Genomic DNA, 15639 nt, shown 5'->3' on the forward strand with positions numbered 1-15639 from the left:
GGGCGGGGCGGGGCGGAGCAGCCCAGCGGGCGGGCGGCCTGTGTGGCAGCTACTGCAACAAACGGCTGCTGCTACGCGAGCTGCCTGAGGAGGAGCCGCTCCAGGCCCCGCAGCTGCCCGGGCCGGGGCCCGCTACCGTTTTGTGCCGCCCACCCCTCGGGGCAGAGCGGGGAGTAGGAGACTCGTCCCCCCCCCTCCCCTGCACGCAGGCTGGGCGAACGGCGACTCGGCCCCGGCTAGCGAGCTGCTCGCGTCTCCTGGGCCAGGCTCGTCGCGGAGCCGCACACAGGCACGTAGTGCTGGGCCCATGCCTGGGATACACGTGTAGCATGTTCAGTCCACATGTGCATGCTGGGTCCATGTGTCTGTGCGTGCCTTGCATGTACGTGTCTGGTGCGCTCGGGCGTGTGGGGCAGCACCGCCTTCCTTGTAGAGCTCGCTTCTGTTTAATTTACACGTCGATTACTAACGGGGCCTCAGGCACTTTACTGACAAAAAGACGGCCACTAGGCTGAAGGGTTTCTGGCAGGGTCCAAGGAGTGAGAGTGACAAACAATGGAGGGGAAGGAGGACGAGGGATGCAAAAAATAAGGCCAAGAACATCTGATAATATCATATGACAACAGCCTTCTAGCCTTTTTTTGGTAACATGGGATTAAATAATAAGGAACTGGAGTTTATCTTTAAAGAAAATACTGTGGTTATATTAGATTATGGCTCCCACATACATAATTTAAACACGGCACTCAAGATGTGGCATAAATGACTCATATTTCGATTTTTAGTCTGAAGTTATCAAAATACATCATGAATATTGTCTCTATAAGGATAGTTGGATTTTTTTTTACCTTACTCTGTTTTTCTCTTGGAAGCCTCTTTCAATTTTTTTTTTTTTTTTTTTTTTGGACTTTAAGTATTGTCTCTGCCTCTTTCCATATCTTCATCCACAAAATGACATTGATTTTTGTTAGTGCTATCAAATTGTGAAACTGGCTTTCTTGCAATATTTTTGTTGTAGTGCTGTTATTTTATTTTGTTATAGTACTGTTATTTTATTAACCAGATTTTGTTAGTGCTATCAAACTATGAAACTGGCTTTCTTGCAATATTTTGTTGTAGTGCTTTTATTTTATTAACTGGATCAGGGTCATTAGGGCAGTTTTATTATCATTAACATACTCATGCTGATTTGTTCAGCAAAATGCCAAAGGACAAGTTAATTGCAAGAATTACTAAATATGCAATGTATTTCGATAGTAATCTATACTAGGTTTAATTTAGAACAACCTCACTCTGGTGCTAGATGCCTGAGGAAATAGGAAGAAAGCCTTTCATCTCCTGACCAGTGATTGAAGTTTAGCCTAGATTTGTAATGATGAAAGTAATTAGTGATGGCAATTTGATGACCTGTGTGAAATGAGCAAGTTCTCTCAATCTATTTCATAGTGGACAGGTGTCCACATCATAAATGAATACATAAGTGTCATGCACTAGCACTCATTGGTGTTAAGAGAGAAGCTAATGATTCACCAGGCATGGAGACTGAACTACCTTCACCATTAAGGTCCAGTGTATAATATGAAAATTTTGCCATGTCTGAATACAGTTGTCAACAATCATGTTAGCTGAATGGGAGCTGAACAAAGTTCAATGGTTAGCTACGAGATCACTGAACACAATTTGTTTTGGTATATTGACTCCCAAACTCTATTCAGTGCTCATTCAGCTAACATGGCAACTGCCAACAGTGTTCAGAAACTGTACAATTGCATAATGTAGACAAGGCTGCAGAGATGCAGCTGATAGTTAAGATACATTTGTGGGGCATGGTGTAGAAGATTACACTGTCACTGTCTGGGCTGAATTTTCCACAGGAAAATCAGTCTACCATCTTTCATGAGCAGTAACTTTACTTTTTAAGAAAAAGGAGGGAAAGGAAAAGAAATAATTCATTAGCTTTAACATTTACTGTTGTGTGTGACATGAGGTATATTTTACCTAGGGGCTGGACATCCTGCCTCTGATGTATTCCCCGTTCACTGCTAGCCAAAGACTGATAGACAGGAACTGGCAGATAAATCTGGGTTTCCTGCGTGGCACTCTTGTGATGCTTCCTGAAGGGTTCAGAGGGACCTTGTTACTATCTGCCCTTAGCGTGGAGAAGCCTTCTCTGCCTACTGTGGATCAGTTCCCCAATACCACCAGCCTCTGGAAACACAAGCACTGTTTTCCAGGCCTCTTCAGGTCCCACTTTCTCTTTACAGGTTAATGATAGGCACACTCTAACCCCTGCATCCTCCAAGGATCTCCCTGGAATGTCCAGCACCTGATCCCTGGGACATTCACAGAATTCCCACATCTTCTATGCCCAAAGGAACAGTCATGGGTGGTGTATGCACTCTCCTCCTTCAGGCAGACTAGTCCCCCTTCCACCTAAGTCCCTGCTCCCATCCCACCCTTTCTGCCAGAGGCCGTGCCCCACCTCACCTGCCAGCAGAGCCATGGATGCCCCCACCCCAGCTTGCCCCCGAACCCTAGCCAGAGCACTGCAACTCCAAGCAGCCCCCTGTCCCCCCCCCCCCTCCCCTGGCTGGAGCAGAGTAGCTACCCAAGTCCCAGCAGGCACCCAGCCAGAACAAATAAGCCCAGAGCAGAGCAGCCTTAAGCCCCGGCCAGAGCAGAGCAGTCACCCACCGGAGTGCCCCAGTTGGAGCGGAGCAGGCCCCTGGTATCTCAAGCAGTCCTGGCCGGGCCAGCCTGCCAGCACCTTCATTACCTGTCACCCGACTATGAGGGACAGAAAGAGATGGAGACACCATAGCACATGCATTTGGTGGCATGGCAGCTGTGCCAGAGAAGGCCTTTGATACCTGCAGCCTATGGGAATAGTACATCATAGTTTACCAGTTACAGCACATAGAACATAGCTCCACTTAACACCCACCCAATTTATTTATAGAGAAACCAGATAAGTTTATTTAACAAAGAACAGTGAGTCAAATAACAGCAAGCAGAAATATTGGAAACAAAGAATAAACTCATAACACTCACACTAGAGCCTAAACTTAACTAACAAGACATTGTCATGTTATACACAGCAAAATCTCACCCAAAATCCTTCCAGTGTATTACAGCCAGACTGGGCTGCAATCTTCCATTCATGAAATAAGCTTGTTGTTGGCTTATTTCCTCGGTGAAAGATGCAGGCTGAGTCTCTGTACATACAGCTATTGTCCCAGACATCCATTTTCTCCACTGGCAAATAGGCTAAGCCCCACTGCTTGTGTTTTCCTGTCTATAATCCCCCCCTACAGACTTTGCAATCAGTTGATTAGAGCTTTGCTCAGACTGTAAATAAGCACTCATTATGAAGTATGCAACATTCAATTTACATGTAGACAGACAGACACTTGATTCTAACCTTTTGGTGACCAGCCCCAAGTCACAGACCTTAAAAACATAATTTTCAGTATATGCAGGCTGGCGGGCAGGGGGACCAATCGCTTAGGGGCATGGGCAATTTAAAAGGGTCTGGGCCTCTTCTGCCCATGGCCTTGCCCACATTCCACACCAGACTTGGTTGCTTGCCATGTCACTCCTTTTCTCTCCTGGCTCAGACCCTCCCCTCCCCCCCCGCAAGTTGGGGGAGGGATGCAGTGGGGCGAGTGGGCTGAGTGGGGAGGGGGCGGGCTTGGGGTGGGCGGAGGAGGCAGGATGGACTGTTCTGCCCTTGGGCCTGCAAATGCTGTCCGCCGGCCTGAGCCTATGTCTATGTCTATAATGCCTTACATATTATGCATTTATACATTTTGCAATGATTTTGAAGATCAGTGTTACACAGGTTTGCAGTAGAGACCTTACGTGAGATTCTTTGGCAATCTAGGATGTAGATACCAGACCCAAGGGATCCCCGAAACCTGTATGCACCTCTGTGCCCTCTATCACTTGGCCTCAAGAGGCCCCTGGGTCACCACTAACAGTTGGCAACAAGACCAAACATCTTGAGAACACATGGGTGGCAGTGATTATTAAATGCTATTGTGATTAGAGCTTAGATTTGCTTTGTTTGGGATGATGCAATGAATTGATGCTTTTCTCTGGTGGCTGCATCCTGATCCAAAAGTAGGTATGTCTATACTGCACACTGTGTAGCTACATGATGCAGTGAAATGTAGGCTGCATCCACACTGTGGTGTATAGCTACACGCAGCAGTGAAAGGCTCTAGCAGGGGGAGGCAATGGGGAACAGCTCCAGCAGCTCTCTGCTGCCAGAGCCATTCCTGTCAGCTGGAGCCTTTCCCTGCATCAAAGAAAGGCTCTGCTGTTGGCTAAACTGCTAAAAATAGCAGTGTAGATGGGGGAGGTACTGCTTGGGCATATAGAGAACTGTGTGGGATACATACCCACAGGACTTAGCAGTGTCTTTACTCATCTAAGTAGCTCCTCACTATCAACATTGCTATTTATACCAATGCTAGGGGGCTGTGCAGTGTATGTATTCTGTATGTCACTGTAGGGAGTGCACAGTGTAGATGTACCTTGTAATTACAAAAGAAAAACATTTCTAGTCCTTATGAATGCACATAACTTCCAAAATATGAAACAGTTGTAAACTACGGCAAGGATATCTGGTGTGAGTTAGCAGACAGCCTGAAGCAATAGCACTAAGTGAGGTATGAATTGCCTCTATTAATTTCCAATGAGCGTTGACTCAGAAGTCTGATGTCCATTTAAATATTACAATTTAAAAATATTTTTCTCATCCTCAAAACATACAAGACAGGTGATAGATAACAATGTTATGAAGATTGTGCAATCTTCTTTGAATGACATCTCATTTTGACATGATGACTGGGTACATATTGAGTTGTAGATGGATGTAGTGTCACTTTTTTTTTAAAAAAAAAACCAGTCTCATTTGTGATAGTGATAGGTAAGGAATGAATGACAAAAGTCAGCATTTGGGTGCATTCTTGTTATTTGCTCATAACTCAGCAGCATTTTTCATCTATTTTATCACAATAGCATTCTTGATTTGTTAGATGTGGAAGTACAATATACACTTTGTTATTGACTTTTAATAGGCAAATTATAGGAAAGAATTAAAATATTTTGTGTGAATGTAGTGTTGGTGAAATCTGGCAGTTTATTTCAGTTCAAGAAAGGTGGGGCCTCCAAGGCGAACTCATTGCAGCAACAGCAATGACCTCCCCTTCAGAGGAGGGAGGGATCATCAGGAATCAGAAATCAACTAAATAGGGGAGACAAATGAAAAGTGCAGAGATGGGAGTGGGAGCAGACAGACAGTAATAGGACACTGAGCAGTGATATGTGGCAGGTTGACAGCCTTGGAGAACGATGTCGTCTTTTTAGCCCACAGAATGGGTACTGCCTCAGCATTGCCAGAGCAGGCTTCTCTCACATTGCCCTGTCGTAGTGTTTCACCCCTGACTTAGGGGACAATCGTAAAGCTGCGTCTACAGTAGTGAAATTTAACAAAGAATTCCCACCACCAGTACAACCACCAATTCGATTCTACAAGGCTCCATCATCCTATCAGGTATTTGGTAAGAACACTGGAAACTGCCAGATCTTTGCCCACTTTACAGTCCCAACACATGCTATGACCATTGCAGGAAAACAGAGTAGAACTGCTGGGAATTGTTCCTAAAATTTCCAGGCCAAATCCTTGCCTCCCCTCTATCCTGTACTTGTAACAGCTCAAACTAGCTGGAAATGCAGTGGGTCTAGCTATTTGGGGATTCCCCAGTCTTTGGCAGTCTTCTTATTCACTGCCCCTTTGGTGTCACTTCCCCAGTGGCTGGTAGGGGAACCCAGGCCTGCCTTCTACTCTGGGTTCCAGTTCAGGGACCCTCTAGTCAGCAACCAAAGTTTGTTCATTCTTGGACCTTACTGCCTTTCCTTACCTTCTGGCTCTCACCTGCTCTCTGGGCTTGCCAGTCTCACAACTCCTTCCTCCCAGAGATTGACTGCAGACTACTTACTTGCCACTCCTTTCTGCAATCAGCTCCCTGGCTTCATAGAAGCCCTGCCTGTTCCCACACATAAGAATGACCATACTGAGTCAGACCAATGGTCCATCTAGCCCAGTATCCTGTATTCTGACTCTGACCAATGCCAGGTGCTTCAGAGGAATGAGCAAACAGGCAATCAAGTGATCCCTGTTGTTCACTCCCAGCTTCTGGCAAACAGAGGCTAGGGACACTCAGAGTATGGGTTTGCATCCCACCCTGTCTATCTTGGTTAATAGCCATTGATGGACCTATCCTCCATGATCTTACCTAGTTCTTTTTTGAACCCTGTTACAATTTTCATCTTCACAACATCCTCTGCCAACTAGTTCCACAGGTTGACTGTGCATTGTGTGAAGAAGTACTTCCTTTGGTTTGTTTTAAACCTGTTGCCTATTAATGTAATTGGGTGAAATTTCTTGTATTAAGAGAATTAGTAAATAATACTTCCTTATTCACTTTCTCCATGCCAGTCATGATTTTATAGACCTCTGTCATATCCCCTTTTAGTTGTCTTTTCCAAACTCAAAGGCCCAGTTTTTTCCATCTCTCCTCATGTGGAAGCTGTTCCATACCCTTAATCATTTTTGTTGCCATTCTCTGTACCTTTTCCAATTCCAATATATATATATATATTTGAGATGAGATGACCAGAACTGCACATAGTATTCAAAGTGTGTGCATATCATGGATTTATGTAGTGGCCTTATGATATTTTCTATCTTAATATTTGTATGTTTCCTAACACACTGTTAGCTTTTTTTGACTGCCCCTCCACATTGAATGGATGTTTTCAGAGAACTATTCACAATGATTCTAATATCTTTCTTGATCTTTTTCTTGACTCTATGATCTCATTCTTAACAGCTAATTTGAACCCATCATTTTGTATATATAGTTGGGATTATGTTTTCCAATATACATTACTTTGCATTTATCAACATTGAATTTCATCTGCCATTTTGTTACCCAGTCACCCGGTTTTGTAAGATCCCTTTAGCTCTTCACAGTCTGTTTTGGACTTAACTGTGTTGAATAATTTTGTATCATCTGCAAATTCTGTCACCTCACTGTGTACCCCTTTTTCTAGATCATTTCTGAATATATTGAACAGCACTGGTGTCAGTACTGATCCCTGGGGAACACCACTATTTACCCCTCTCCATTCTGAAAACTGACCATTTATTCCTACATTTTGTTTTCTGTCTTTTAAGCAGTTACTAATCCATGAGAGGACCTTTCCTCTTATCCCATGACTGCTTACTTTACTTAAGAGCCTTTGCTGAGGGATCTCAAAGGCTTTTTGAAAGTCCAAGTACACTATCCATGGGATCACCCTTGTCCACATATTTGTTGATTCCCCTCAGAGAATTCTAATAAATTGGTGAGGTATAATTTTCCTTTACAAAAGCCATTGTGACTCTTCTGCACCAAATCAAGTTCAGTCTATGTGTCTGATAATTCTGGTCTTTACAATAGTTTCAACCAATGTGCCTGGTGCTGAAGTTAGATTTACCAGCCTGTAATTGCCAGGATTGCCTTTGAAGCCTTTTTTAAAAATTGGTGTCACATTGTCTATCCTCCAGTCATCTGGTACAGAACTCATTTAAATGATACATTACATACCACAGTTAGTAGTTCTGCTATTTCATATTGGAGTTCTTTCGGAAAGTGAAGAAACAAATGGCAGATGAAATTCAATGTTGATAAATGCCAAGTAATAAACAGTGGAAAATATAATTCCAGGTGAGTTTCCCCTAATTAGGGCTTTCCTCTCAGGCTTTATTCTCCTAGTTTGTAGTCTAATAGATTAATTGGCCCATGTGGCCTCCATTAATGCCTCTGGGGTGAATATGGGGTGAACACCCCGTCACAGGGGGGGTGTTTGGGATGTGGCTTGAGATCATTAATTCATTTCCCATAAGCCACTGAGCAACCATCAGATGGAATAACTTTTGGTCACTTCTGTCCTGGGTTGGGTTAGAATGAGCACCATAGACATGTAATGGTCTAAATCTCATTACCACTCCCTTAAATAACTGAGCCATCATTGGCATAAGTAATATACAACATTTGAATTATTCTGCAATAATTTTTCTCCTCCAAAATTTGGACATGAGCTCAGAAAGATTTAGGCCTGTACATCAGTTCTGTATGACATGATATGTTCCTTTCACAGTCCTGTGAGGCAGAAAATAATCCTCAAAGCTATGATGTGACACAATCATAACAGTTAGAAACTTATTTCCTTTTACATGAAAGTTTAGCTTCTATAGGAATTGCTGGAACTCGCCAGGAAGAGCTTTCTACTTCCCCAGATGAGTGGGCAATTGGATTATTCATGCCCTTATAGTATTAAAATGTATTGTCCCACCAACATACTCCCTGACAGCATTTAAAATTAGAGGCCAATAAATCCTGATTGTGTATTGAAAAGATTAGCTGAGAAAAAAATAATTAAAAGCAATTTTGGTTTCATACAGCTCATATTTATGGAAATCATGAATGTGTAAAAATTCCAGGGACGGTCTGAAAAAGACCCTCCTTCTGTTCTAACATGTAAAAATAATTTTAAAAAGGAAGATTCTATTTGAAAAGTGCTGGACTCCATAACAGTCCTTCCAAAAGTGAACAACTAGCTTAATTTTAGAGAACACTACCCACTAATGACAATGGAAATGATGCCCAGTGAAAGTAACAAGCAGTTATGTGCCCAGCTACACAAAGACCTATAACCTGATTACGGGGGGTGGGGGTCATTAGGACTGACCTGCAAAATGTCAAGAGAGCAAGAAGACACTAACATGAACCCTAGTTACAGGGAGGTCACACTTCTTAAGGTACCAAAGAGCTCAGTGTCCCTCAAAAGCAAGGGGGAAGATAACATGCACCCTAATTATGGGTTCAGTATCCCTATATACTACAGAGATGTAACCTGAGCTCTAGTTAGAGGGCTATCACTGTGCCTGGAGTCTCTTTCCTGACTATTTAATCACCATTTCTTCTATGCTTCCTTTTTTGTGTCCTTGGAGGTGTGCTGGAAATAGAGAGAGAGCAAGAGGGAGAATATAAATCAGATAGCCTAAGGATAGGGCTAAGCAGATTCCATGTCCCTAACACAAACTAAGCATAAACTAATGATGCAGCATTGTTTTCCTGGGTCTACAGGCAGCCTGAAATTGTAGTTCTAAGGGGGTTCTACGCTATCACGTCCCATGGGGTCAAAAGCTACCATATAAATCTTACTCCAAAGCCCTAATCTCCAGAGTCCCCCTTGAAAACTATCACACAATCCAGTTCTAAATTCCTGATACAACATCTGCAGGAGTTAGTATATCAAGGGCAGTGTGAAATTAATTCATATTTATTCCAAAGACTGTGACAGAAGGCATACTGTGCGCATTCATTTGGTCCAAAAATGCCAATAGAATCTCTTTTTGAACTCACCAGCACCTGTTGCAAAATCTCATTTCTCCAACTGCAAAGTAGGACAAAACCCATGAAGCCTAATTGCAGAAATCCAGGTTCATTTGAAACAGAGCAATGAGCCAGGACTCTGCTCTGTCCAGTGATTCCTGGGGGCACAATACATGGTAACTGAGACATTTGCCTGCATACAGTTGCTCATTCTGACCATCTGGATAAAATAAGTAGTTTAATGCCAAGAGAATAAAGGGGCGATACCTCATCGTTAATTGCAAAACAGTCTCTCTCACTAAACAATCAAACTGATAGCAAGAAATGTGAACCTCAGTTACAGGGAGGTCTCTCTGACTAGAGCATGAAAAGGAGTGAAAATAGAAAATGTCGAAAGAGACATGTGCAACCTAATTAAAGAGTGACCTCTCTCATTAGTCAATGAGACAGAGAGAGAGACCTGTAAATCCAAACAACACACACTCCAGCTAACCTGTCAAAAAAGTTAAATCCCTAAAAGTGATGTATGCAGACACCTCTAAAACTGAATTACAGGGCAGTCTATGATTATCCCAAAACACTGAAAATCCAAAACATCAAATGAGACTGTACACCCTAATACTCTCATCACCCAATCAAATAGAGAAAATTAAACCTCAACTGAATGGAGGTCTCTCCAGCTAACTTGTACAATTAATGAAGTCCAAAAATGCCTTCTATGAAAGCAAATCCAAAAACAAGAAACAGGGCTGTTTCATTCATTATCCAGTGAAATATAGGCAGAGATCTGTAAAACCCACATAGAAGAAGACCTTTCAAGGTACGCTCTCCAATTAGTGAGATCCTAAAATATCATAGATGTAGAGTCCCCTAAAACCCAGTAAGAAGACAATCTCTAATTAGCACGTGAAATATAGAAAGATCTGTGAACGTCCATTACAGGGTGATCTCTCCAGCTAATCTGTCAAATAAATGATATCCTGAAATATCATCTCTGCAGAGACTTCTCAATCCCAGATATAGGGTGGTTTCTCTAAATCGGCAGTCAATAAACGCAGCCCAATTACAGGGCCATCTCTTCAGCTCACCTGTCACATGGAGAAGATCCCAAAATATCATCTCTGCTGAGACCACTAAACCCCAGATATATGGTGGTCTCTTTAAATAGCAAAGGAGATGGATGCAGATATCTGTCAACAACAATTAGAGAACGATTTCTCCAGCTAACCTGTCTGAGTAAGATGCCAAAATATCATCTTAGCAGAGACTCTAAACCCTAGTTGTAGGGTGTTCTCTGGAACCAGGTAGGCAAGTAGTCATGGAGATCTGTGAACCCCAGTTACAGGGCCATCTCTTGAGCTATTTTCAAATGAGTGAGAAGCCAAAATATTACCTCAGCAGAGAAATCTAAACCCCAGTTATAGGACAGTCTCTCTAACTGGGCAGTCAGAGATGCAGAGATCTCTGAACCACAATTATAGGGCGCTCTCTTGAGCTAACCTGTCAAACGAGTGGGATCCCGCAATATTTCCTCAGGAGAGATGTGAAAACGCCAGTTATAGGGTGGTCTTTCAAACCAGTAGGCAAATAGATTGGAGTTCGCAGATCTCTATATTACAGGGCTATCTCTCCAACAAACCTGGCAAATGATGGAGATTTGAAAAAATATTACCTCAGCAGAGACCTCTAAACTCCAATTATAGGGTGGTCTCTCTAATTCAGCAATCAAATAGAGGCAGAGATCTGCAAACCCCAATTACAGGGCGATCTCTCGAGCAATCCTGTCAAATGAGTGAGAAACCAAAATATTATCTCAGCAGAGACCTCTAATTCCCAATTATAGGGCGGTCTTTGTAACTAGGCAGCTTGAAACTCCGATCTCTCAACCCCAATTATTGGGCGATCTCTCCAGCTAACTGGTCAAATGGTGGAGATCCCAAAATATGACCTACGCTGAGACTTCTAAACCACAGTTATAAAGTGGTCTCTCTAATTAGGAAATCAAGGAGAGGCAGAGATCTGTGTACCCCAATAGTAGCGTAATTTCTAAAATTTAGCAGTCAAGCAAGAGAGAAGCCAAAATATCACCTCAGCTGAGACCTCTAAACCCCAGTTATAGGGCAGTCTTTGTAATTAGGCAGTCTGAAATTCAGCTTTCTGAACCCCAATTACTGGGCGATCTCTCGAGCTAACCTATGAAATGATGGGGAGATCCCAAAATATTACCTCAGCGGAGGCCACTAAACGCCAGTTATAGGTCGGTCTGTAGAACCAGGTAGGCAAATAATCGTAGAGATCTGTGAACCCAGTTACAGGGCAATTGCTCAAGCTAACCTGTGAAATGATGGAAATCTCAAAATATTACCTCATCTGAGACATCTAAACTACAGTTATGGGGCGGTCTCTAGAACCAGGTAGGCAAATAATCAAAGATCTGTGAACCCCAATTATAGAGCCATATCTACAGCTAACATCTTAAATGAGTGTTATCTCAAAATATCACCTATGCAGAGACCTCTAGCCCCCAATTATAGGGTTGTCTCACTAACTGTCAGGCTAATACATTCAGAGATCTGTGAACACAAATTAGAGCAGTGGTTCCCAAACATTTTCCCTGCATGACCCCATTTTCAGATGTGTTGTTTCCCACTACTCCAGACAGCATGGAAGTTGGAGTTTAAAAATGGTGTCCTCCCTGCTGTGTGACCTCATAGCAGTGTACATACAAGGTCACGCTGGAAGGAGGATGTCATTTTGTTTTACAAAATGACGTCCTCTGGACTGCATCACCTCACACGTATATGGTGTGTGTGAGGTCATGCTGCAAAATAGCTTCCCCCATGTGATGTGACCCCGTGCATATGGTGCATGTGAGGTCATGCTGTGCAGTGGAGGCCATTTTGTAAAATGGCATCCTCCTTACACTTGGGATTCCCATGATTCCATCTGCTGATGAAGCAACCCCACTTGGAGTCATGACCCATAGTTTAGGAACTGCTGAATTAGGGGTGAATTTGCCAGCTAACCTGTTAGATGAGTGAGATGGCCAAATATCACCGCAGCTGAGGCCTCTAATAAACCCCACTTATAGGGTGGTCTCTCTAACTAGGTAGTCAGACATCTGTGAACCCAATTACCGAGCAATTTCTCAAGCCTACCTGTGAAATGAGTGAGAAACCGAAATGTTACTTCAGCTGAGACCTCTAAACCCCAGTTATAGAGCAGTGTCCAGAACCAGGTATGGAAATATGCATAGAGATCTGTGAACCCTAGTTACAGGGCTATCTCTCAGCTAAACCTCTCAGATGAGTGATATTTCAAAATATCACCTCAGCAGAGAACTCTAATCTCCAGTTGTAAGGCGGTCTCTCTAATTAGGCAGTGAGACACAGAGATCTGTGACCCCCAATTACAAGGCAATCTCTCTAGCTAACCTGTCAAATGAGTGAGAAGCTAAAATATTACCTCAGCATAGACTTCTAAACCCTAGTTATAGGGCAGTCTCTAATTTGGCAATCAAATAGACGCAGAGATCCATGAACCCCAATTACAAGGAGGTATCTCCAGCTAACTTGTCAAGTTAGTGAAATCCCTCAATGTTGAGTAAGTAGTGACCTCTAAAGCCCAATTATATGGTCTGTCTTTGACTACCTCATAACTTCAGTGGCAGTTGAAACAGCGAGAGGAGGAGAGACTTGCATATCCTATTTACAGGGGTTTTGTCTAAGTGGTTGTCAAATCATTTCTGATAGCCAATATTAAGTTAGTCTGACTAGCTCTAAATTAGTGAAAATTATTCAGTGTGATGTGAGTAGTGACCTATAATGGTAGGGCACTCTGGCTAACTCTCCCCTCTGAAGAAGCATCCCTACTCTTTTACCTTCCACTCTCACCTCCACCCCAGCAATTCTTCAGTGTTTTTCTCTTTCTGGTGCACATTTTTCCTCTGGGTGAAATTAAAATTCACTTTGTTCTGGGGCAAATAATTCCAAATATTTTAAATTAAAAGTGATTTTTTTAATATAGGGCAGTTTCTTTGACTAGCATGCAAAGTATGGCGCAAAATTGTACATCCCAAAGCTCAGTGTCTGACTTCTTTTAAAAGAAAACGTAGTGTCAAAAGGTTATAAACTAAGTCAGACCTATATATCTAAATTACTCTGCTCTCTCTGACTAATCTGCCTCATTCTCATATTCCTACAATTCCTATTTAAATTTGGAGATTTATTCTAGAATTAGAAGGCAGTCATTGCCTCTGGTATTTTAAGCAGAGAAAATTCCAGTCATCCAGAGGCTCAAACCCAATCACAGGGTTGTAACTTGTCCCTCTCATGAGGTTTCTACAGGTGTGATAGCTCTGTGCAGATGACCAGCAATTACAGGTATGTGGTAATTTTTCCTAGCAGGAGAGGGTGGACAGGGGCTCGCCCTCCCAACTACAAATCCTTACTGTAATTTTACTTTCGTGGATAGCGGGAGTAAATGCTCCCCATTACAGTGGGGAGGGAGTAACTGAATCTGTGGTAGCAGCTCTTTTGTAGACAACTGGGTTTCCCACTGCCTCAAGCCTCCCCTCCCAGTACACGAGCCCTGGTGCCCTTAACACCTGCAAACAAAGGAAAAGGAATGGATATGGATTATTGGAAAGAACCCACTTTGTTCAGCCCCGTCCCACTCAACCTCTCCCCTCTGCTGACAGGCCTCTAGTACATCCCCACACCATAACAACTGTGCTGGCCCACCGCCCAGCTCAATTCCACACTTCACACCTAGAGGGAAGACATGCCCGCCTCTATCTTCCATCCAGTCAGGGAAATAAGCCACCTCAGGAACAGCCCCCTGAGCGCTAGCCATGCGTGTCCTACAGCCTGAACTGACTCAGCCGTGGCCCTGCCTGCTGAGTGCTAGCCACACCCCATTCCCTCCCCCCCGTTATTTGTGCAGACTGTTTCAGCATTTTCCCACTCAAATCTGTCTTCCCTTCCCCTCAGACATTCACCTCAAGGTACTGAACAACTCCCAAACAACCAGCCTAACACAGGAAATTGCCCTGGAGCTTCCCACAGTCACTGAGCCTTTTCAGCACTAAATAGCTATGGTTTTCTCTACAGGCTCCTGCCCTGTCTCCAGCAGCGTGTCCCTCCACCCTCAAACTCAAGTGATACTGGGCAGCACTGCATCGGATTAATGCCTCCATTGCTGCATTATTCAGAGACTAGCCTTGACAAATTTAGTACCTCCTAGAAGGCACCCCTTTAAATGTATCACCACAAACTCAAGGTGCTGTTCACACCCACACCCCCTCAAAAGTAAAGTGTTTAATTACCACTGTTCTGATACCAGAGATTTAGCACCACAGATGCTATGCAGTGGCAGTGACCAAGCTAATGCTTCATGAGCCACTGTTCCCAGGATAGAGTCACTGCTTCCCAGGATAGAGTGCCCCATCACGTAAGCAAGGTCTGCATTCTTTGTTCCTAGATGTGTAAATCTGCATCTAGCTGTATTAAAGTGCATATTGTTTGCTTGTGCCCATCTTCACAAGCAATCCAGATTGTTCTATATCAATGACCTGACTTCTTCTTTACTTACCATTTTCCCAATTTTTGTGTCATCTGCAAAGTTTGTCAGTGATATGTTTTCTATCAAATCATTGATAAAAATGTTAACTAGCATAGAGCCAAGAACAGATCCTGGAGAGACCCACCTAGAAACACCCCCACTGAATGCTGATTCCCCACTTACAATTAGCCAGCTTTTAATCCATTTAATGTGTGCTGTGTTAATTTTCTGTTATTCTAGTTCTTTTAATCAAAATGTCATGGTAGCAAGTCAAACAGCTTAAATAAATCTAAGCATTGTTACATCAACATTTTTATCAAACTTGTAATATCATAAAAAAGATATTAGTTTGACAAGCTCTATTTTCCATTAACCCATGTTAATAGCAATAATAATATTTACCTTCCTTTAATTTATTATTATTAGAATTCTGTAAAAGCTGCTCCATTATCTTGCCTGGGATCAACATCAGACTGACAGGACTATAATTATCTGGTGATTCAGTTTACTCTTTTAAAATATTGACACAACATTAGCTTTCTTCCAGTTTCTAGAACTTCCTCAATGTTCCAAGCCTTATTGAAAATCAGTATTAATGGTCCAGCGAGCTCCCTAGCCAGCTCTTTTA

The 15639-nt window shown here is 42.9% G+C and overlaps 1 protein-coding gene across 5 annotated transcripts in view; it reads left to right on the plus strand.

The window, feature by feature from the left end:
• The window catches only part of LRRC20 (leucine rich repeat containing 20), a 145199-nt gene that overhangs the window by 296 nt on the left and 129264 nt on the right, over positions 1-15639 (plus strand). For 3 of the 5 annotated variants that reach the window (XM_067552691.1, XM_067552690.1, XM_067552695.1), the window contains exon 1: positions 4-289. The exons of the other annotated variants lie outside the window; for them this stretch is intronic. The gene's annotated coding sequence lies outside the window, so the exon portion shown is untranslated. Of the gene's footprint in view, positions 1-3; positions 290-15639 lie in introns of those variants that run through there. 5 annotated transcript variants of the gene reach the window in all.

Source organism: Emydura macquarii, unplaced genomic scaffold (assembly GCF_026122565.2).
Source record: "Emydura macquarii macquarii isolate MOO-44397 ecotype Brisbane River unplaced genomic scaffold, CSIRO-AGI_Emac_v2 contig_1390, whole genome shotgun sequence".
In the NCBI taxonomy this organism is placed as follows: domain Eukaryota; kingdom Metazoa; phylum Chordata; order Testudines; family Chelidae; genus Emydura; species Emydura macquarii.